The following is a 24,324-nucleotide window of genomic DNA, read 5'->3' on the forward strand; positions in this document are numbered from 1 at the left end:
ACACAGCCGACGGGACAGGCTACGCACGATGGACGGCAATACACTACTGGCCATTAAAATTCCTACACCAAGAAGAAATGCAGATGATAAACGGGTACTCATAGGAGAAATATATTATACTAGAACTGACATGTTATTACATTTTCACGCAATTTGGGTGCGTAGATCCTGAGAAATCAGTACACAGAACAACCACCTCTGGCCGTAATAACGGCCTTGATACGCCTGGACATTGAGTCAAACAGAGCTTGGATGGCGTGTACAGGCACAGCTGCCCATGCAGCTTCAACACGATACCACAGTTCATCAAGAGTAGTGACTGGCGCATTGTGACAAGCCAGTTGCTCCGCCACCATTGACCAGACGTTTTCAATTGGTGATAGATCTGGAGAATGTGCTGGGCAGGGCAGCAGTCGATCGTTTTCTGTATCCACAAAGGTCCGTACAGGACCTGCAACATGCGGTCGTGCATTATCCTGCTGAAATGTAGGGTTTCGCAGGGATTGAATGAAGGGTAGAGCCACGGGTCGTAACATATCTGAAATGTAACGTCCACTCTTCAAAGTGCCGTCAATGCGAACAAGAGGTGACCGAGACGTGCAACCAATGACACCCCATACCATCACGCCGGATTATATGCCAGTATGACAATGACGATTACACGCTTCCAATGTGCATTCACCGCGATGTCGCCAAACATGGATGCGACCATCATGATGCTGTAAACAGAATCTGGATTCATCCGAAAAAATGACGTTTTGCCATTCGCGCACCCAGGTTCGTCGTTGAGTACACCATCACAGGCGCCCCTGTCTGTGATGCAGCGTCAAGGGTAACCGCAGCCATGGTCTCCGTGCTGATAGTCCATGCTGCTGCAAACGTCGTGCAGATGGTTGTTGTCTTACAAACGTCCCCATTTGCTGACTCAGGGATCGAGACGTGGCTGCACGATCCGTTACAGCCATGTGGATAAGATACCTGTCATCTCGACTGCTAGTGATACGAGGCCGTTGGGATCCAGCACGGCGTTCCGTATTACCGTTTTTTTTTTTACTTTATTGTTATTTTAAAACCTGTACAACAGGCAGGCTGTCAGCAGCACACTACGCTGCTCTTCAGCCATAGAATAGACAAGGAGCAAAAACAGTGAGAAGACACATAAGTTACAGAACGGTGGGCAATAAAACAGGAGACACATAGAGACAAACACGGAGCCGTTCACACTTTTCGATAATCCACACTGCTAACTGATGAGACGACGCACAAACACTGAAGATGACGATGGCACTGGTGAACGATGGAGTGTGACGGTGAACACTGAACACTAAACACGACGGCACACACGAAACACTGATGGCGGTGATCTCCGGCGCGCGAATGTCCACTTAGCGTGTGTGAGTCCGGGGACCTGCCAAGAGGGGAACAGGGGTGAGGTGGGGGAGAGGGGAGAAAAAGGATGCCAATGGCTGAGGAGACAGGGGCAGGAGGAGAGGGACAGGGGAGGGGAGGCCTGGGGGAGGAGGGGGGAGAAAAGGAGGAGGGAGGGAAAAGGGAGAGAAGGGAGGGAGGGCGCCCAGAGGAGCAAGCACAGGAGGAGGGCGGGAGGATCAAAGTTGGTAGGAGGGGTAGATGGAGGGGAGGAGGGCATCATCAGGGAGGGGGAGCTGGCGGAAGCCACCTTGGGAGAGGGTAAGGAGGGTGGAGAGATGGAGACCGGGTGGGATGTGCGAATACAGGCCCGGCAGCGGGCGGGGGTGGGAGAGGATCGGGGAGACGAGTGGGTGAGGAGGATCGAGTTTGCGGGGGGTGTACAGGAGCCGTAGCCTTTCAAGGAAAAGGAGGAGGTGGGGGAAGGGGATGAGACCGTACAGGAGCCGCGTGGGGGAGGGGAGACGGATGCGAAAGGCAAGGCGGAGAGCATGACGTACAAGGATTTGGAGGGATTTATAAAAGGTAGGGGGGGCGGAGATCCAAGCCGGATGGGCATAACAAAGGATAGGGTGGATGAGGGACTTATAGGTGTGGAGGATGGTGGAGGGGTCCAGACCCCACGTACGGCAGGAGAGGAGCTTGAGGAGACTGAGGCGGGAGCGTGCCTTGGCTTGGATTGTCCAGAGGTGGGGAGTCCAGGAGTGGCGACGGTCGAGGGTGACGCCAAGGTACGTAAGGGTGGGAGTGAGGGCGATAGGACAACCATAGATGGTGAGATAGAAATCAAGGAGGCGGAAGGAAGGGGTGGCTTTGCCTACAATGATCGCCTGGGTTTTGGAGGGATTGACCTTGAGCAACCACTGGTTGCACCAAGCGGTGAACCGGTCAAGATGGGATTGGAGAAGGTGTTGGGAGCGCTGTAGGGTGGGGGCAAGGGCAAGGAAGGCGGTGTCATCGGCAAACTGGAGAAGGTGGACGGGGGCTGACGGCGGCAGCATGTCCGCCGTGTACAAAAGGTACAGAAGGGGGGAGAGGACGGAGCCTTGGGGCACACCAGCAGAGGGGAAAAAGGTGTAGGAATCGGTGTTATGGATGGTGACATAGGAAGGACGGCGGGAGAGAAAGGAGCCGATCAGACGGACGCAGTTAATGGGAAGGGCGAAGGTTTGGAGCTTGAAGAGGAGACCGGAATGCCATACGCGGTCATATGCACGTTCGAGGTCCAGGGAGAGGAAGATTGCGGAGCGACGGGAATTAAGCTGTTCGGAAAGGAGATGAGTGAGGTGAAGGAGAAGGTCGTCGGAAGAGAAGGACGGCCGAAAGCCACACTGGGTAACGGGAAGGAGGCGGTGCTGGCGGAGATGCTGGTGGAGGCGTCGGGTGAGGATAGATTCCAGGACCTTGCTGAAGACCGAGGTAAGGCTGATGGGACGGTAGGAGGAGACGGCGGACGGCGGTTTGCCAGGTTTAAGGAACATGAGGATACGGGAGGTTTTCCACAGGTCGGGGTAGTAACCGGTGGACAGGACTATTGTTGAGCCTGGCCAGGGTGGAGAGGAAAGAGACGGGAGCTTCACGAAGGTGACGGTAGGTGACACGGTCTTGACCAGGAGCGGTGTTGCGTTTTGTGCGGAGTGTATCAATGAGATCCTGCGTAGTGATAGGGGCATTGAGTTCCGTGTGTGCAATGTTGTCCAAGTACTGGAAACCAGGAGCGAGGGGAGGGACAGAGGTGTCAGTTCGATCGCGGATATCCGGGAAGAGGGAGTAATCGAACTGGGGATCATCGGGGATGGAAAATACATCGGAGAGGTAGGAGGCAAAGTGATTGGCCTTACTAAGGGTGTCAGGGAAAGGGTGATCATCATGGAGAAGAGGATAATAGGGGGAGGGTTTAGTTCCGGTAAGGCAACGGAAGGCTGACCAGTACTTGGACGAGTTGATTGGTAGGGTAGCATTTAAACGGGTGCATGTCTGTCTCCAGTCCCGGCGTTTCTTAGCCGCGAGCAAATTACGAATGTGTTGCTGGAGTTGCCGGTGGCGTCGTAGTGTGTCCGGGTCATGCGTGCGGAGGAAGGCACGGTAGAGACGACGGGATTCACGGAGGAGGAGCATGGCCTGTGGGGGTAAGGTAGGACGGTGGGGGTGGATGGTGACAGTAGGGACGTGGGCCTCCACGGCCTCAGACAAGGTCTGCTGGAGAAAGGAGGCGGCATGGGTGACATCGTCAGGGTGGTGGTAGGTGAAGGGGTGGCTATCGACCTGGGTGGAAAGGGTATCCCGGTAGGCATTCCAGTCAGCACGGGAACAGTCATGGACATACTTAGGGGGAGGGTCATTACAAGGGTTGGGGCGGGGGCGACGACCGTCTGAAACGGTGACAGGGAGATGGTCGCTACCAATAGGCTCCAGGACATCCACCATTATGCGGCCAAGGAGGTTGGGGGAGGAGAGGATAACATCAGGAGTGGAATTGGATTCGGGACGGGTGTGCTGGGGGATGGGGATGAGGTCGTCTTGAAGGGAGGAGAGGAACCGATGCCACCGCCGTAACTGGGCGGCGGAACGACTATGGATGTTGAGGTCGGCGGCGATCACGTAGGAGGAGAAGGTATGGTCAATGTGGGAGAGGAAGTCGAAGGGAATAGGGGCGTTAGGGAAGCCATAGATAGTGGCGCAAGTAACGGTAAGGCCGGGGAAGAAGAGACTAAGGATCAGGTGTTCGGTGGGGTCGGGAAGGAGAGGTTGGAGACGAACGGGGATCTGGCGGTGGTGACCAATGGCAACTCCACCACGCACAATTGGGAGGGGGTTATCAGAGCGGTGGAGGAGATAGGGTGAGGTGTGGATGGAGTGGTGGGGTTGGAGGAAGGTTTCATTGAGGAGGAAGGCATCCACGCGGTGGGTGGCAAGGCTGTGCAGGAAGAGGTTCTTGTTGGCGGAGAGGGAGCGGATATTGTTGAAAAGGATACATTGCTGTCACGCCATGACAGGGATTTAGATGAGGGTACCAAGATGGGAGAAGGTGAAATGGGCCTGGTTGTTGGAGTAGGTGGCGTACATCTTGAGTTGGAATATGGAACGGGCGGCGAGGGAGATCTACTGGAGGGTGTGGGGGCGCTGAAAGAGATGAACATTTTGGAGGATGATGGTGAGGAACCTGATGATGTCCTCAGTGGGGGGGGGGGGACGAAGGGAATTGCCATGAGGGGTGGGGGCGTCCAGGGGACGGACAGGGACGGTGAGTTCAGGAGTGGTCAGAGGGGGTCGGGCTTTACACTTTTGGGAGTAGGTGGGATGGGGGAGATTGCAGGTATTGCAGGAGGGTGGGGATTGAAGGTTAGGGCACTGCCGGAGGAAGTGCGCTTTCCTACAATGCGGGCAGGTGGGGGCCTCGCGGCACTCAGCTGTTGGGTGTGCATTATAGCGCAGACACCTCTGGCAGCGCAGGGATTGAGGAGGGGAACGGGAGTGGTCGACCTTGTAGCGCTGGTAGAAGAGGAGGGCACCCTCCTTCAGGAGACGGTCAATGGAGGGGGCGTCCTCGGAGAAAACCCGCATAAGGCGAGTGGGGCCGGCCAAGTTGAAAATGCGGCGGACCGCCCGCACCTCCAGCGTGGGATGCGCCTTGAGCTCCGCCAACACCTCCTCTTCCGTGATCGGCGGTGAGGGTCGGCGGGCGACGCAGGGGTTGGGGTTGGCGGGTAGGAGATGGAGAAGGAGCAGGGGTGAGGGAGGGGTTGGGGCCAAAACAGGTGATGGGGAGGTGGGAGAGGATGTCAGTATGAAGGGTTGGGCTGGGGGATGAGATGAGAACAGAATCCCATCTGGGAGTGAGGAGAGAGGTGGGGGCACCAGGGAAGTGTTGGTGGAGGAGGAGGGAGAGATTCCGGGCCTCGAGAAGGGAAGGATCGGGACGGGAGAGGAGGTATTTGTATAAAGAGGGGGGGGGAGGAGGAGGAGGAGGAGGAGGAGGAGGCGGAGGGAGCAGGGCCAGGTGGGGAGACATCCATGGCACCCTGGGGGGGTGAAGATGGGCGGGGCGGAGGAGGTGGTGTTGCCACTAGGGCGTTTTATGGCGGCAGAAGGGCGGGTGGTGATATGAGGGACGGGAGCTATAGGGAGGTGGTGGGAAGGAACAGGTCCCGGCGTGGACGCAGCAGTCGGCGCCGGAGATGGTGACGGTGACGGTGAAGGCGACGGCGACGATGACGATGACGGTGACGGCGGTGATGGCGAAGGCGACGGGGAGAGCTGGGCATGGACAGTGGCCCGACGGGCCACCACCCTAGCCGGAGCTGCAGTGACAGGCTGGGGGAGTGGGGGGGAAAGGATCAGGAGGAAGAAGCCGGAGAGGGGGCGACAAAGAGCGAGGGCGAAGGGAGAGTGAGAAGAGGTGGTATGGAAGGAGGGGGATGGGACTGGGCACACCACGTTATAGTGGTGGAGGCGGCGGAAGGGGAAGTGTAAACTATGGCGGTTGTGGTAGTAGTGACCGTGGTGGTGGGGGCGGACATGACGACAGGGAGAAACAATAACGCACAGAACGAAAAGGAAAGGACACAAACTGAGGACAGACGCAGACAAAGACGGAGGAAGACGAAGACGGCCGAAGACCAGGGTCGGACGGCGACGGAGACGGCGACGGCGACGGCGACGGCGGGGGGCAGGAACGCCGCAGCTGCTGCTGCTGCTGCTGCCGCGGAGGGGGCCGGGGCGGCTGCTGCTGCTGCTGGCTGGACCGCTGCCGCTGGCTGGACCGCTGCTGCTGCTGCTGCTGCAGGAGGACTGGTGGGCTGCTGCCGGCTGGACCGCTGCTGCTGCTGCTGCTGCTGCTGCTGCAGGAGGACTGGTGGGCTGCTGCTGGCTGGACCGCTGCTGCAGACCGGGACCGGGACCGCTGCTGCTGCTGCTGCTGCTGGCTGGACTGCTGGCTGACTGGACTGCTGGCTGGCTGGACTGCTGGCTGGCTGGCTGGCACCTGCAATACCTAACGCTTCGATTAAACTGAATGGTCAATCGAAGGGCGGTATCCTACCGGATTACCGCCGAAGATGCGTATTACCGTCCTGAACTCACCTGTTCTATATTCTGCTAACAGTCATTGTATCTCGACCAACGCGAGTACCAATGTCGCGATACGATTACCCGCAATCGCGATAGGCTACAATCTGACATTTATCAAAGTCGGAAACGTGATGGTACGCATTTCTTCTCCTTACACGAGGCATCACAACAACGTTTCACCATGCAACGCCGGTCAACTGCTGTTTGTGTATGAGAAATCGGGTTGAAACTTTCTTCATGTCAGCACGTTGTAGGTGTCGCCACCGGCGCCAACCTTGTGTGAATGTTCTGAAAAGCTAATCATTCGCGTACCACAGCATCACTTCCTGTCGGTTACATTTCACTTCTGTAGCACGACATCTTCGTGGTGTAGCAATTTTAATGGCCAGTAGTGTAGATAACACCCCGGGGCAGCGCCTCAAAACGCTACGAACAGCTCGGAAAGCTGAGAACAAGCAAGCAGACGATTGACCGGTTAATCTTACAATGAAATATAACAACAAGTTAATTTAATAACCAGAAAATCACAGAGCTACTCAAACACGTTAACTTAAGTGATTTAAAAGGCAACAGACAAATGTTGAGGGCTAACGCTCAGACAACTACAATAGTAATTGTATTTACAGGGTTGCCACAGGTTCTGGAAATCAGGGAATATCAGGGAGCTTCAAACGCGTCGGGAAAATCAGAGAAATATCAGGGAAATTTGAAAAAAAATCACTGGAAAAATCTCATTTTTGTCTCAGTAGACGAAATGGTTTGTTTACTGCGGCGCCATGTATCATCGCTGGCTGGCTGCAGCTGAGTACGTGCGGCGCTTTCCTACTCCCTCATTCGTACTGCTTCTCCACTTCCTACCACTCCTCTCAGATTGCTGTCAGTGCTGCTGCCGCTTTCTGCCACCAGCCTAGCAGCTGCCGGTGAGAGGCAAGGAGGCGTGAGGAGTGGTTTTTCTGGATATGATTCTCAGAGGCTGTAGACGCAGCGCCCAGAGACGGTGGTCATGTGTGCATGAATTGTGTCTGAGTGATTGTGTGAATGTGCGTGTGTGCTCCCGTTTTCTGACAAAAGCTGTGGCTGAAAATTTGGTGGTGAGTGTGATTGTCTTTTCCACTTGCCTGTCTGCGGCTCAGCAATCATCTTTACGGTGAGTTGCTACCTATCCTCAATATTATTGATTCTCAGAGTATCTGAACACGTTATCTGTTGCATGGATTGATCACGATGGTCTCATTTCATCAACATACTGTCTGTGGCTCGTGAATAGCTGTCCACACGAGTGTATTTTCACGACGGGCCAAAACCAAAGGCCATTTCTGCGAGTATCTCTAATGGATTGGACCTGCCGATCTGAATCCATTCGGTTCCCACTGATGTGCAGGCCCAGCCCATCGGATCAATAGTCTCACCGACCAGCCCGCAGGCCAGGTCTGTTTGTGTGTGGCGTAATGCGGCGGATTTTCATAGGTTATCCATGGAACCAGGACTGCAGTGCGCCTCAGCAGGGCAGAGACCCTGGGAGATGGATTTCAGGAATCGCGACTATCTCATCACAAGCACATCGTACAATGTGGCTTTTATAGACATTTCATTCGTTCTAGTACATTTTGACACTTCAAAAGTAGTTTATGTGTTAGAATGTATGGCTGATAAGAAGAAGGAATTGTCAGTCACTGGCAGTTTGTACGCAATGTACTCATACATTTCTCGAAAGAAAAATCATACAATACCTGTAAAAAAACAGATATAACACTAGGAGTAATTACCGACAATAGCGAACATTTTTTTTTTTGTTCAAATGTGTGTGAAATCTTATGGGACTTAACTGCTAAGGTCATCAGTCCCACTAAGCTTACACACTACTTAACCTAAATTATCCTACGGACAAGCACACACACCCATGCCCGAGGGAGAACTCGAACCTCCGCCGGGACCAGCCGCACAGTCCGTGACTGCAGCGCCATAGACCGCTCGGCAAATCCCGAGCGGCCAACTTTTTTTTTTTTTTTTTTTAACAGTCACCTACAGTGTTGGTTTAACAATTCTTCCCCGCCTTATACACTTCTTTCAAGACGCCTTCTTTTCCCTGGGTTTATTTCTGAAATCAGTGAAGGTATTTCAAAACTCCAAGGAAATGCGTACTTTTCTCACCAAATGATGTCTTTCGTTTCATTGAAATAAAATAACATCACTGGTCTTCGTCAAACACATATACTATTTGGCTTGCTTTCTCCATCAATAGACAGTTCATTACAAAACATGTTGATGTAAGTACTTAAGATTTTTGCTCACATCAGGAAACGCCATATGCTTGCAAGTTTTTTTTAGATATTTCCTTTTGACTCTTGTACCGTAGCTGCAAAGTCAGATTGGCAACTAACGTCTTAACTTACCCTTGATATCTCAAAATTTGTCAGGGAAAGATGCTAAAACTCGTCTGGAAATCAGGGAATTTCACTTTGGGGAACTTGTGGCAACCCTGATTTAGAACAATAAATCATTTTTTTTTTTTGAAAGGGGTAAAATCACACCACTGTTATGGAACATAATTACCCAACTGAGCCAAGATTCACTGGGCCGCTAGCATTTGTTTACCACGGCCGTAGACAGTTTTATAGTCGTTAACTCGACCACGGAAGCAACAGCTTCCAGTACAAGTCAAGACTCAGTTTCGACCTCAGCGGTCACTAATACACGTGGCGGCCTAGAACATACGACAATTAACTTCAGTCCCGAGTGACAAGATAGGTAGACACTCAACAAGTTACAATTAAAAGAAATTAAAAAAAAACATCTAATATTGCACTCTGATAATTTCAAACAGAGGGACAAGAAAGTACATCTACATCTACACCTACATACATACTCCGCAATCCACCATACGGTGCGTAGCGGAGGGTTACCTCGTACCACAACTAGCATCTTCTCTCCCTGTTCCACTCCCAAACAGAACGAGGGAAAAATGACTGCCTATATGCCTCCGTACGAGCCCTAATCTCTCTTATCTTATCTTTGTGGTCTTTCCGCGAAATGTAAGTTGGCGGCAGTAAAATTGTACTGCAGTCAGCCTCAAATGCTGGTTCTCTAAATTTCCTCAGTAGCGATTCACGAAAAAAACGCCTCCTTTCCTCTAGAGACTCCCACCCGAGTTCCTGAAGCATTTCCGTAATACTCGCGTGATGATCAAACCTACCAGTAACAAATCTAGCAGCCCGCCTCTGAATTGCTTCTATGTCCTCCCTCAATCCGACCTGATAGGGATCCCAAACGCTCGAGCAGTACTCAAGAATAGGTCGCAGCAGCGTTCTATAAGCGGTCTCCTTTACAGATGAACCACATCTTCCCAAAATTCTACCAGTGAACCGAAGACGACTATCCGCCTTCCCCACAATTGCCATTACATGCTTGTCCCACTTCATATCGCTCTGCAATGTTACGCCCAAATATTTAATCGACGTGACTGTGTCAAGCGCTACACCACTAATGGAGTATTCAAACATTACAGGATTATTTTTCCTATTCATCTGCATTAATTTACATTTATCTATATTTAGAGTTAGCTGCCATTCTTTACACCAATCACAAATCCTGTCCAAGTCATCTTGTATCATCCTACAGTCACTCAACGACGACACCTTCCCGTACACCACAGCGTCATCAGCAAACAGCCGCACATTGCTATCCACCCTATCCAAAAGATCATTTATGTAGATAGAAAACAACAGCGGACCTACCACACTTCCCTGGGGCACTCCAGATGATACCCTCACCTCCGATGAACACTCACCACCGAGGACAACGTACTGGGTTCTATTACTTAAGAAGTCTTCGAGTCACTCACATACTTGGGAACCAATCCCATATGCTCGTACCTTAGTTAGGAGTCTGCAGTGGGGCACCGAATCAAACGCTTTCCGGGAGTCAGGGAATATGGCATCCGTCTGATACCCTTCATCCATGGTTTGCAAGATATCATGTGAAAAAAGGGCGAGTTGCGTTTCGCAGAAGCGATGCTTTCTAAGTAAATTTAATACTTGAGACAGAGTGACGGAGGACCACAGGCAGCCCAGCGCAGCGGGAGCAACTTCAACACGGGAGAACATATGTCAATCGAGTAACGAGCACCTTACACCCAAAGAGCAGAGCAGATGGCACCAGGAAATGGACAGCACTCCAGCACCAACATCTGCAATTATTCCTCCTTAATAAAGGGTAAACCGGCCGCGTCGAGACATTAGGTGTAAGTACTGCCGACCAGCAAAACTCTACCGACCACCGGCTGCTTAGACAATCGTGCGCCCGTACTCCGCGAAAGGCTCACCGTACGTCACATGTACCTCTTCTCTCTCTCTCTCTCTACCTCTCTCTCTTTCACTGACAGCGGCCGACTGCCTGCCCATGTGGTCAACAACCCGCTCCAAGAAACTACAACCAAATAGTCAACTAACAGGAGACAGAAGTGCCATCCGGCGACCAGACAGAAACGGATCGCGCCATTAGGCAAAGATGTAAGTACATAGAACGAGCCGACACGGCTCAGTATGTAATCTGGTACCATCAGAACAAGAAAAAAGTGGTTCAAATGGCTCTGAGCACTATGGGACTTACCATCTGAGGTCATCAGTCCCCTAGACCTAGAACGACTTAAACCTAACGAACGTAAGGACAGCACATACATCCATGACCGAGGCAGGATTCGAACCTCCAACCGTAGCAGCTGCGAGGTTCCGGACTGAAGTGCCTAGAACCGTTCGGTCACAACGGCCGGCAGAACAAAAAAGAATTGAACTTTAATATAACGTAAATACTTCTATTTTAATGGTATAAGGCAATTTATTGAGCATTCTATTTTATTAAGCGTTAGTTTTAAGTAAGATTGTAAGCTGGAAGGGAGACAGACTAGCACGTTGGCACGGACCTATATGCAGTCGCGCGAGTGATTGGCTCTTAGAAGCGCTGGTGGGGCGTCCAGAGGTTAGCTGGTAGCCAGTGTAAGGTGGAAAGGAGAGTTCACGTTACGCAAGCGAAGAAGAAGTTAGGTTCAGGGAGTCGTAAGAAGAGTGTACACGTGATGATTTATCTTGTGTAGCATGTGGCTGCGCTAGATACATCAACAATTACAGGGACTCTGAAAATATTCGTGTGATGTGGCGCGTAGTAAAAATTCAGCAGTTTAGACGTGTTGTTATGTTGAGCTTTAGGAAAAGTTAGTCTTGTAGAATCTGATATATGTTTATATTAATGCACTACAGAAAGGTTCACTGTGTGATTTATTTTGTTATTAATTAGTTAGATAATTTATGTAGGACCACCACCTTCAATAATTTCAGAAAGCTACTGAATGAAAAAAAAAAACAATCATTTCATTTATCAATTTCTTGGTCGACTACATAATTTAACTGTGATATTTATTTTATTTAATGCAACCTGTTGCACTTTATGTAGTTATTATTCGCGATGACTAGCCAATGTCTGATAAATTAGGTTGAGAGATCGCAGGCAGTTGACATATATTACGCGATCAAGGTACTGCAGGGCGTTAAAGCTGACGTGTGTGGCTCGACCTCTACGACAACAGTGAGCCAAAAAATCTAATCTGAGCCACACATTGCCCGGTATCGGTCTTCATCATTTTCTTTCTGGGTAAGTCACAAATGGTTTGTCTCACCTGGAGTAATCGAATGCGATCTTAACTTTTCAGCCGGCCAGTGTGACCGAGCGGTTCTAGGATCTGCTGTCTGGAATCGCGTGACCGCTACGGTCGCAAGTTCGAATCCTGCCTCGGGCATGGATGTGTGTGATGTCCTTAGGTTAGTTAGGTTTAAGTAGTTCTAAGTTCTAGGGGACTGATGACCTCAGATGTTGAGTCCCATAGTGCTCAGAGCCATTTGAACCATTTAACCTTAACTTTTCACATTCATTACACTCTTTTCACCGTACTGTCCAGTCCCAATAAAAAAAATTAATAATGATTTTATTAAGCAATACTTGTCAGATGAAATGAGCGGAGAACAATTATTACTTCAAGAAGTTAGAGGCTGGGACGATACAGTACGTCGCAAGTAGGGGTTTCTCATCTGGGACGTCGAAACCAGTTTTCTCCATTTGCAACCGCAAATGAGACTGATATTGAAGTAATCTAGATCCGGAAGCCAGTAAGTGGCTGGCAGTATTGCGTGGGGGCTCGTTGCAAAATATTCACAGGCGGTACCGCGGTTGTGGTACGCAAGCGCCGACGGCAACCAGCAGCTGGTAGGGGCATCAGCTTCAGAATTCGATGGCAGCAACTTTGGCACTTATACCTATGGCTACAGCAGCATCGCAGCAACAGGTGGAATGACGCCGTTAGTGCAACCATGTATGACTTTGCAGGGCTAACGTCGGAACTGGAGATTATAATGATTAAGCAATCGCCGAGCTTGTGTGGGTTGGAGAACGCAAGTGCGTCAGGAAGTTCGAAATCTGTCAGGGAAATTGTAAGTGGGGAAAACACGATGTCAAGGTTGAAGCAAGCATTCATGGATTTAAACTCTAGCCTTTCAAATCTAAAGACAGAAATGATTAATATGAACGTTAATATTTCAAATGTAAGAACGGATATGAGTGCTTGCATCAATGGTGTCAAGATGTAGGTAGGGATGGGACAGTCTAAATTAAAAGATGAGTTAGGAAAACTTAGATCGGAGATGGAGAACGCGATGGAAAAGAAACTGTTGAAGAAATGGAAATGTGAAAAGTTTCAGATGAAATGCATGCCGTACAAAGCAAAGTGGAATCAATAGCTAGTTCAATATATACAAGAATAGGTCAATTGCAGAATGAATTGGGAGGCAATGTGGCGGAGTGCGTAAAAATGGAGAACAACCTTGAGGTCGCGAGTAGCAATGCTTTCAACATTTTATCAGGGAGAGTTAGCGAATGTAAAAACACGGTCGCTCAGGTTATTACAGCAGCGGTAGAGCAGTATGAACAACACATTAAAAAATGCTGTGGCAACAGGCCTAGTTGCACATACATAAAATGTGCCACAGGGCGGAGCAGGTAATGTCAAGTGCTTCGCTAAAGATGGGAAATGTGATCTGGTGAACTTTGATGCTGCACGTAAGGATGGTTTCGTGCCGGGTATGTCGGATAATGCAAAGATCAAAATTGTGGAAAGACTCTTAGAAGGGGGAGCACAGTCCTAGGCGAATCTTAAGATTAGTACTTTTACTAATTATGAGGTGTCTGAAAAGGCGTTCGTGAGTAAATTTTGTAGCGAAACAAACAAACCCAGCTACAGAATGAATTCTTGACTGGCCCATATTATAAGTTTATCCATACGGAAATTATGTGTATGGGAAATGGAAAAAAAGTTCACGTAAACAGGCTGTTGGGTACCTTAAAAGAGATAACTACTCTTAAGTGAAGGTTACCAGAATAGTTGCAATGGAATCTGGTACATAACACTGCAAAATCCATCAACGAGTCTTTAGATTTTGTTGAAAAGCTGGAGCAGACATTCAGATACAAGCCGCAGCAGAATTCCAATAATTGGCAGGGAGATGGATACCGAGAGGTGCGGTTTGTCGATTTTCAGGGACAAAAGCAGAATAGTACGAATAAAAATCTTAATAGGAAGAGTAGGAATGATTTTCAAAGGAGAAAGTTCCAAGGTGAGAACATGCGAAATCATGTAAGAGAGGAGGGATTTGAGAAGGCGAATCAGCATGGACCACAAACTCTGGACATAAATTAAAAAGAAAAATAGAAGCGCCACATCTCAGGTTTGGGGATGGCGGTCTGAATGGGCGAGAAAGAAGGCGCAATGATACGGAAATCAGTGGGCGTTTGGGAGAATGGGAAACGGGGCTCGAGTCATGCAGATGGATTTAAATAAAGGTATAAATAAGGAATGCTGTCCAGCGTCAAATTTTCATTCTACAGTGGAGTGTGCGCTGATATGAAACCTGCTGGCAGATTAAAACTGTGTGGCGGACCGAGATTCGAACTTGGGGCTTTTGCCTTTCGTGGGCAAGTGCTCTACCATCTTTTTTTTTTTTACCTATATGCCATATGTTGTGATTGGTAGACATTTTTAAAAATTGCCCGTCCCTTGTGGGGATCGAAACCACGAGCTTTAGATTTTTTTAAATTTAGGAAATGTGTACAAATGATAATTCTAGAAAAAAGAATGTAACAACAACAAAAGTGGCATTCAAAGAATAAACAAAAAAAATGAAACTCACTGATGCAATTCCAGCGAAAAAAAGTTCTTCAACTAATGTAACCGGTTCCATTTGGTACATCGCCATCGGTATCTGATATCTTCAACAGCGCCGTTGAAGAGTAGCTGCAACGGAGGCATTCTGCTTCGCTAGTGCATCAAGGAAAACAGCAATCCATGAATTAGCCCGTCTCGTTCTTCTCGCATTGCTGACAAGGCAGGACGTTCAGCCGTAAGTGTGATGCGGCACTGAAGAACATTAACCGCAGCTTGGCACTCCTCAAGCAGCGCGGAGTGGCCGCGCGGTTTGGGGCGTCATGTCGCGGACTGCGCGGCCCCTCCCGCCGGAGGTTCGAGTCCTCCCTCGGGCATGGCTGTGTGTGTTGTTCTTAGCATAGGTTAGTTTAAGTTAGTTTAAGTAGTGTGTAAGTCTAGGGACCGATGACCTAAGCGGTTTGCTTCCTTAGGAATTCACATACAGTTGAACATATTTTTGCACTCCTCAGTTGAGTGGGGGTTAACAGAACACTGCGTAATAATTTTCGAAGAGCGTACGGTATCTCGGTGTGCGTTCGAGGGCATTGTGAGAATTTTGTAGGAACCACCAGTAATCAAGCTGGTCTTTCTCTCCGTTTCTAAAGATGTAGGCTACGGTAAGTCCTTTGATCCGTGTAAGCAGCGCATGATATGTTGCGGCGGGAAAGTAAGATGCATCTGGACAGAGGAGGGTCTGAGGGTCAATCATATCAGGCATGATCCGGAGGTAACAAGCTAATATCTTCTGTGGGAGTCGACAAACTCCGGACGACGACACGCATGTAAAACGATGTTCCTCGGTGTCCAAGAGGTGACAATCTGGGCAATAAGGGGAGTTTGTTAGTCCAATAGCGTGAAGCCGCTGTCGTGTCGCATATTTTTTGTTGACGATCTGATACCACTTCGAACGCACGGTGGTCGACAGAAAGTTGTGGTGTATCGTTTTCCACATCATAATGGCACGGAAGCTCCGGTAGAATTCGATGGGAAATCCATCAAGCCCAGGAGACTTATTGACCAATAAACCGTAGGATTCTTGGTTTCCACCACGTTATGTGGAACAGCCCGCAGAAGGTTGGTAGAAAAATCTTTCGCCTTTGGTGGACGTGTCTCACCGCCGTTGGGTCTCTGCTGATATTTTGATCTGTCCATTATCCTATTTCTATCGTTCTTGTCCTATAAAAACGCCATTTCGAACCTATTCTACATTCTGAAGGCAGGCCCAGAGCGATCCTTCACTATTTCAGTGGACGAAAGTCCCGTCAAGTTTGCGGTGGTGGTGGTGGTGGACGCGTAGCGGGGAGGTTCGAGCTTACATAGCTGTATTCAAGAATGAAGGTCGACACATAGGAGAGCTGTCGGGCGACGTGGGCAACCAACACCGGCGGGACGGGAGAGACTGGCATCAGAACCTGCAGTAAACGACACGTGAGAGAAGGATGTTGCCTTTTCCATCGTTTCCACATGTTTCTCATGTAAAGGTCAGCTGCTCTTGCCCTGACGTTGACCAATCCCAGCCCCCCCCCCCCCCCCCCTTGTGAACTGGGAAGGTAAGAGTGTCGTATCGTACTTTAAATATATGACCTGCGGAAACGTAGTAACTGAAGGCCGCCTGAAGCCGGCGACCTATCTGCATCGGTAGTGGGAGGACCTGTGCCACGTGGTTGAGTTTTGATGCCGCGTAGAGGTTCAGGTATTCGACACGTTGTAGCTGATTCAAGTCATGGAGCAGGTTCTAGAGTACCATCACGCGTATGATCTGTAGTAATCGTCGATAGTTTGCTGCAGTTGTTTTGCGTATATCCTTCGTGAACGTGATTCCCAAATATCGCAGATCAGAAACTGGTAGGAGGGGAGCGAGGTCTTCCGGTCCGAGACCACGTCCAGTATCCAACGCCGCTGATTTCTTGATATTCAGAAGACTGCCTGCAGCCTTTCCGTATCGCTCGATCCAGGTTAGTACGCTTCGAACTCCGTCATTGGAACGAACCAGCAGTAGCAGGTCGTCGGCGTATGCCCTATAGGGAAAGGTGACGTCCCGCAGAGTGATGCCTGATAGCCTGTGGTTAAGGTCCCCGAGGAGTGGCTCGAGTGCGATTACATAATGGTGGGTAAAAGTGGAAAACCTTGTCGTAGAGACCTCTTAATGGGTACTGGTCCTACCGACCTTCCATTGACCTGGACTTGTGTGTTGGTCGAGGTCCAAGACGCCAGAGAGTGTCAATGAGGGCCAGATGAAATCCCATACTCGTAGGAGGTAGTTATGGTGCACTCTATCGAAGGCGCGGTTGAAATCGACGGAGACGATCGCCGCTCTCAGACGGCACGCAGAGGCGATCGCTATTAAGTTCCTGCAGTCACCGGTGGCCATGTGTATGCTGGCTTCTTCCCCCTGAGACGTCTGTTCTGGGGCGAGAATCAACGGCAAAGTCGTCTTAATACGGCCCGCCATAAGCCTGGCGAAAATCTTGTACTCGGAGTTCAGCATTGTTAGTGGGCGATAGTCGTTAATTGATCGCCCTCCACCTGGCTTGTGTACCGGTATGAGAAGTCCTTCTGCAAACGTTGGCGGCACAACACAGTCTGAGGACATAAGTTCGCGGGACATTATAATCCAGCGAGGCACCATGATGGCACGGAAGGTCCGGTACAATTCGATGGGCAATCCATCAGGCCCTGGAGACTTATTGGCCGCACCTTTGTCCAGGGCGTCTTCGACTTCTTCGAGTGAGACTTCCTCCGCTAGTGCATTCACTGTAGCCTCATCGATAGTACGTGTTCCCTGATGTCTCACTTCTGTAGTGGTCTCGTCATCTACGGTTCTTTCCAGGTAGAGATGACGAAAATGATCCTCCACCACCTTTACTATGGTTGATTGGGTCTCACAGGAGCGACCGTATTGTGTCCTATGTTGTGTGACGAAGTGTTGGCGATGTCGGCGCATATCCGCCACAACGTGGTGCATAGTGGGTTCTTCTGCTCCCGTTCGGTCATGTCGTCGTGAGCGGACTACGACACCTTCTAGTCGGCGCTTCGTCAATGATAATATGTCAGCCTTGATTCTGCATTGGTCATGTTGTCTCTCCGGTGAAGGGGGTAAGGTATCGAGGTCCCTGAGTGCTGCGTAGTAAAAATCTAGGGTCTGCCAATGCCATGCAGCCACATCTTTGCCAAATTACATAAGTGTCCTGTGGATCGCCGGTTTGGCACAGAGGAGCCACCATTACAGAGTTGAGGTGTATCGGGAGTGACGGCGTTCACAGGCAATCCACGTTGCTTCAACTGTCCGACGGCAATTCAGGTCCTGGAGGTGAGTTACATTAAGCTTCCAGAAGCCATTGCTGCCCAGACTTGTCGGGGGAGGAGATGTATAATGCAGATTGTGAGGAGACGGGCCAGTCGAAGCGCCCTGAAAATATTCTGAGGAAGTAGTGACCGCACGGGCCGGTCGGCTGGGCGACCACGTGGTGCTAACGTTAGCAGGACGAGAGGGGTGGCCGCAGCACGTGGTCCATCGGCCACGTGGCTGGGAATTCCATGTTGACACTGTGACGAGTGCGGCACTTTGTGTCGTAGGAGATGTCTATGCCGGAAGAGCCAAAGATGGCGGACTTTGTGAACCATAATAGCAGACATTTCACAGTTCGTATAGAAATTAATAGTAGCCAGATGAATCATGATACCTCAGAAAGAAACATGTACATTACTATTATTTGCACGACGATTCTGATGGGCCGGCCGCGCTGGTCTAGCGGTTCTAGGCGTGCAGTCCGGAACCGCGCGACTGCTACGGTCGCAGGTTCGAATCCTGCCTCGGGCATGGATGTGTGTGATGTCCTTAGGTTAGTTAGGTTTAAGTAGTTCTAAGTTCTAGGGGACTGATGACCACAGTAGTTAAGTCCCATAGTGCTCAGAGCCATTTGAGCCATTTGATTCTAATGGTGTAATCATATTTTCAGTATCTTTATTAGTTTAAAGTTTAGTATCTGACGGTAAATTATGCAAGTAACACCCAGCAACAAATTTCCAAAATTTATACGCTTAATCCGATTTTGTAGATCACCGTGTCTTTAGAAAGCTATTAGTGTAAACCTAAATTGGTATGAATTACAGGCATGTAACTTGAATAGTACATGTGTTATTGGAGGTGAAAGTGGCCGATTACCATCGATCGCGTCAGGCCATAAGTACTCCACAGTTACGCGATAAAACGGTAGCAGCATGCTTATAAATATATTTATTCATCTATGTCTTTGTTTATATCCGATATATGCTATTCATGAAGAAACTGGTCAATTATTTACTGTGTTTTAGAAAGCCCAGAGCCATTAGGCTCCTGGGCTACCTTTTGCTTCCTTTCTTTTGATATATGTTTATTTAATTGTTTATGTATTTAATAATGTGTGTTAGAGCGTGTTTATGGTCCAGTCGTAGTAATATTTATTTAATTTCAAGTTATTTAAATGTAACTCCAATAATTCGTTTGTGTTTAAGTATGTGTGTGGGTGCGTTGGCTTGAAGACAGCGCGAGCGCTCTAGCCGATCACAGCGCTCGTAAATGGGGAGACTGGATGGAAGCGAGTTCGGGAGAGAGGATACGATGCAGTGCTGGAGAGGACGGAACAGGACACGGGAAGTGCTGGGTGGCGCGGCGGACGCACAGTCGCGGGAAAGACTTGGGAGTGGAGCAGTTTGCGCGTGGTCGCGGAGGATAGAAGTATTTCCGAGTGCCGACCTGTGCTCTTGTGTGATTTCCGTGGCTTCTGCAGTGAAGACGTAGTGTGCATTTAGAAGTGAATATCTCGCGAGCTGTGTTGTTGTTCATAACTAATTACGTGCAGTAGGAATCTATTGTTTCCCTGTTATTCAACTTATATTTTATTTAATTGCTGGACCATCGACACCAATAAGTGTTTTGCAGAAATATACCGCATTCTCACCTACTATCGTACTCATCATTTAAAGTCTTTAAGATAGTACCTGCAGATTATATTTAATTGCAATCTTTCATTTATAAATTTCTAGATTAATTCGCAATTGCAGAGTAACAGGAACCTTCGACCATTCGATTCATGTGTCTATTCATATTGTATACTGTAGACTCGCCAGTATTTGGCTTGTAATGCGGCAACTACGAATCCCAGCCCCTAGACAACGAAACCAGCCAAAACTTTTAATATCGCAACTCTGAGTCGGAGGGTACGTAGTTGAGGGCCACCTCATTTCATCATAGTTGGAAAGCCCGCAAGATATAGGCACTATGATCGGTAAAGGGCTGAGGCCATAGTTCGGCGGCCACCACTCCTTGTGTGAGGCCTTGCGACACATATAGCGATCTAGCCGGTTGGGCGAATGAGTGGTAAGATGAGGGTTCAAAATGGTTCAAATGGCTCTGAGCACTATGGGACTTAACATCTATGGTCATCAGTCCCCTAGAACTTAGAACTACTTAAACCTAACTAACCTAAGGACATCACACAACACCCAGTCATCACGAGGCAGAGAAAATCCCTGACCCCGCCGGGAATCGAACCCGGGAACCCGGGAAGATGAGGATGGCCAGTGCGATTACCGTGGACTTTTTCCCATCTGTTGCACAAGTGAAGTTCTTGGATCATCGCACCCAGTTCCGGACAGGGCATGTACTGTGGGATTTGGTCCTTGGGGTGAAGTATGCAATTAAAATTGCCAGCGAAGACATTGGTTTCGTACCGTCCGAGGATAAGGGGGGCGACAACCGTGGAGTAGAATCTGGCGCGGTCGTGACGACTGGTGGTACGCGACGGCGCGTAAACACTAATGAATCGGGTATTGAGGGCCGTAAGTGCTATTCCTCGAGCAGAGGGAAATACGTGACGTCAGTAACTTCAATACCATCACACACTAACATCGCCACTCGAGTGTCTGAAGGGCCACTGGGCGTCACATATGTTGCGTAACAATAAAAGTTCGGGAGTGCGGTAGTTTTCACTTCTTGCAGGAAAGCGAAATCAACTCCAGTGGCTCGTATTGTTTCTTTCAGAAGATGGATCTTGACAGGAGAACTTATCATGTTGATATTCATTGTCGCCAGGCGGTAAGCCTGGCGACGCGTTGGTTGGGCGAGGTTATCCATGTCGATGTTGGAGAGAAGCGAAAATCGGAAGTGATGTCACCCCCTGCCGAACGCGGTCCTCCCTGTGCTGCTTATGCTGCATGGTCCGGCGGCGCCGCATCTGGCCCCGGATCGGCACCTTGTGTCTCGACGTCCCCGGTCCACAAAGCGGGCGCGGATGTCTGTTCATGTTCCATAGCCTCGGAATGTTTGATAGTAAGGGACCGAGCGACTTCGCTGCCTGCACTGGTACGTTCCTGCTGCTCACTGTTTATTTCAAGGGGCTGGTAGTCGAACGCTGCATGTTCTCTCTCTGTTCAGCAAGGATGGAGTCAGTGGAAACGGCCTCCGCCTCGCGGTTGGCTTCTTGAGTGGCCAGTCGTCCTTCCCCGGCCGAACGGGAACAGCCGTGTCCCGACACAGTCCTACGACGGCGCTTTCGGCATTTCGGTGATAGCTGTTCCCGTGTTCCCGTACGTGGCCTTCATTGTCGGAAGACGGCACTGACTCACGCCTCGCTGGGACAAATGCTTTGGTCAGTATGATAAGTGAAGGAATTGCCATCTTGCTGTTCAAAATGGCTCTGAGCACTATGGGACTTAGGTTCTGAGGCCATCAGTCCCCGAGAACTTAGAACTATTTAACCCTAACTAACCTAAGGACATCACACACATCCATGCCCGAGGCAGGATTCGTACCTGCGACCGTAGCGGTCGCGCGGTTCCAGACTCTAGCGCCTAGAACCGCTCGGCCACCCTGTCCGGCCATCTTGCTGTCGTCAATGTCTGTCGTCTTCGGTAGCTCCAGCGTCATCGTACTATTTTCCACCACTGACCAGGCCGGTTGATCATTAGATTAGATTAGATTAATACTAGTTCCATGGATCATGAATACGATATTTCGTAATGATGTGGAACGAGTCGAATTTTCCAATACATGATATAATTAGGTTAATTTAACAACATACTTAAGTTAATATAACAACTTTATTTTTTTTTGTGTTTTTTATTTTTATTTTTTTATTTATTTTTTTATTTTTTTAATATTTTTTTTTCTTAATTTATATCTAAAAATTCCTCTATGGAGTAGAAGGAGTTGTCATTCAGAAATTCTTTTAATTTCTTCTTAAATACTTGTTGGTTATCTGTCAGACTTTTGATACTATTTGGTAAGTGACCAAAGACTTTAGTGCCAGTATAATTCACCCCTTTCTGTGCCAAAGTTAGATTTAATCTTGAATAGTGAAGATCGTCCTTTCTCCTAGTATTGTAGTTATGCACACTGCTATTACTTTTGAATTGGGTTTGGTTGTTAATAACAAATTTCATAAGAGAGTATATATACTGAGAAGCTACTGTGAATATTCCTAGATCCTTAAATAAATGTCTGCAGGATGATCTTGGGTGGACTCCAGCTATTATTCTGATTACACGCTTCTGTGCAATGAATACTTTATTCCTCAGTGATGAATTACCCCAAAATATGATGCCATATGAAAGCAATGAGTGAAAATAGGCGTAGTAAGCTAATTTACTAAGATGTTTATCACCAAAATTTGCAATGACCCTTATTGCATAAGTAGCTGAACTCAAACGTTTCAGCAGATCATCAATGTGTTTCTTCCAATTTAATCTCTCATCAATGGACATACCTAAAAATTTGGAATATTCTACCTTAGCTATATGCTTCTGATTAAGGTCTATATTTATTAATGGCGTCATACCATTCACTGTACGGAACTGTATGTACTGTGTCTTATCAAAATTCAGTGAGAGTCCGTTTACAAGGAACCACTTAGTAATTTTCTGAAAGACAGTATTGACAATTTCATCAGTTAATTCTTGTTTCTCAGGTGTGATTACTATACTTGTATCATCAGCAAAGAGAACTAACTTTGCCTCTTCATGAATATAGAATGGCAAGTCATTAATATATAATAAGAACAACAAAGGACCCAAGACTGACCCTTGTGGAACCCCATTCTTGATAGTTCCCCAGTTTGAGGAATGTGCTGATCTTTGCATGTTACGAGAACTACTTATTTTTTTAGTCCGTGGAAGGTGATTCCTGTACCGCTAAATCGGTCGATTGTGTCTGTCTTGTTGAGAACGTCGTGAGCGCCGCCGCGTAAATCACGGGGTGAATAGTCTTCGTCGGTGGAGGTGCAACGTCAGTCGGTGGGAGTTGTAAGATCCGAAGCTGGAGGCACTCGGACCGAAGGTGACCTTCCTTTCCGTATCGAGAACATGTTTTCGGCTGACCGTCGTAAATAACTATCGCCCGGCACCTTCCTATTTGTAGGTAGGACGGTACATGTCGCTAGAGGTCAATGCGCACTTGGCGTACTCCATTGAGCACTGGATACGTCTTAAAGTGGGTCCACTTTTCAGGCACGTGTTCGTGTACCGTGCCGTAGGGGCGGAGCGCCGCTACAACGTCTGCCGCAGGGAGTTCAAATGGTAGTTCGAATATGCGGATAGTCCAGAGTCCCAGTGCGACATGGCCGACCTCGACGTTGCCAACATTTCCGTCTGCGTGGCAGAAACGAAGTTCTTGTTTCATCTCACGAAGCACCTTGGCTCATGTAGCTTCGTCTATGAGTTTTACACAAACCGTGCTACTGACGATCGAAAAGTGGACGCCGACAATGTCGGCAGCCGGGATTTTCGGTTCCTGTCTTAGAAAGCGTTCGACTTCGAGCGCCTTTGGTGTGGTAAAGTCGTTCCGAAAGGAGAATTTCAAGGTTGGTCTTCTGTATTGGTTTGCCATGATCTTGTAGCGCTACGGCGTCACGTAGTGTCGGCCGAAGGAAGTAAACGAGGCGCGCGGGCCCGCGCTGCCGGCGGAAAGCACTCACTGCACGTCTGCTTCGCTCGGCTGCGAGAGCTGGACTGTCCATCTGAGCTACCCAGGCACGACTCACGACCCGTCCTCTTAGCTTTAATTCTGCTAGCACCTCGTCTCCTACCTGCCAAACTTCACAGAAGCTCTCATGCAAACCTTGCAGAACTAGCACTCCGGGAACTAGCACTCCTTTTTTCCGGGAGTGCTAGTTTTGCAACGTTTGCAGGAGAGCTTCTGTGAAGTTTGGAACGTGGGGGACGAGGCACTGGCAGAATTAAAGCTGTGAGGACGGGTCGTGGGTATCTCAGATGGTAGAGCACTTGCACGGGAAAGACAAAGGTCCCGAGTTCGAGTTTCGGACCGGCACACAGTTTTAATCTGGCAGGAAGTTTCAAGGCATGGGGTAACGGAAGGCAATACAGGAGGAAAGGAGGAAAGCCTACAAGTAACAAGGTGATTGACATAGGTGATGTGGGGCTAAATAATCTATTTCGCACAGAAGAGAAAGATGATTTTAATGAAAATCACGTAGAAAAGATGGTAGAGCCAATATCAGTCAGCGGTAGAACCAGTCTTGCTGGGAGGTGAATTTGTAGAGAACTCAGAGGAAAAATCACTCTATTGCAATAATTAGGTGGAAGTAGAG

The sequence above is a fragment of the Schistocerca serialis genome, chromosome 5 (assembly GCF_023864345.2).
Source record: "Schistocerca serialis cubense isolate TAMUIC-IGC-003099 chromosome 5, iqSchSeri2.2, whole genome shotgun sequence".
Taxonomy (NCBI): Eukaryota; Metazoa; Arthropoda; class Insecta; order Orthoptera; family Acrididae; genus Schistocerca; species Schistocerca serialis.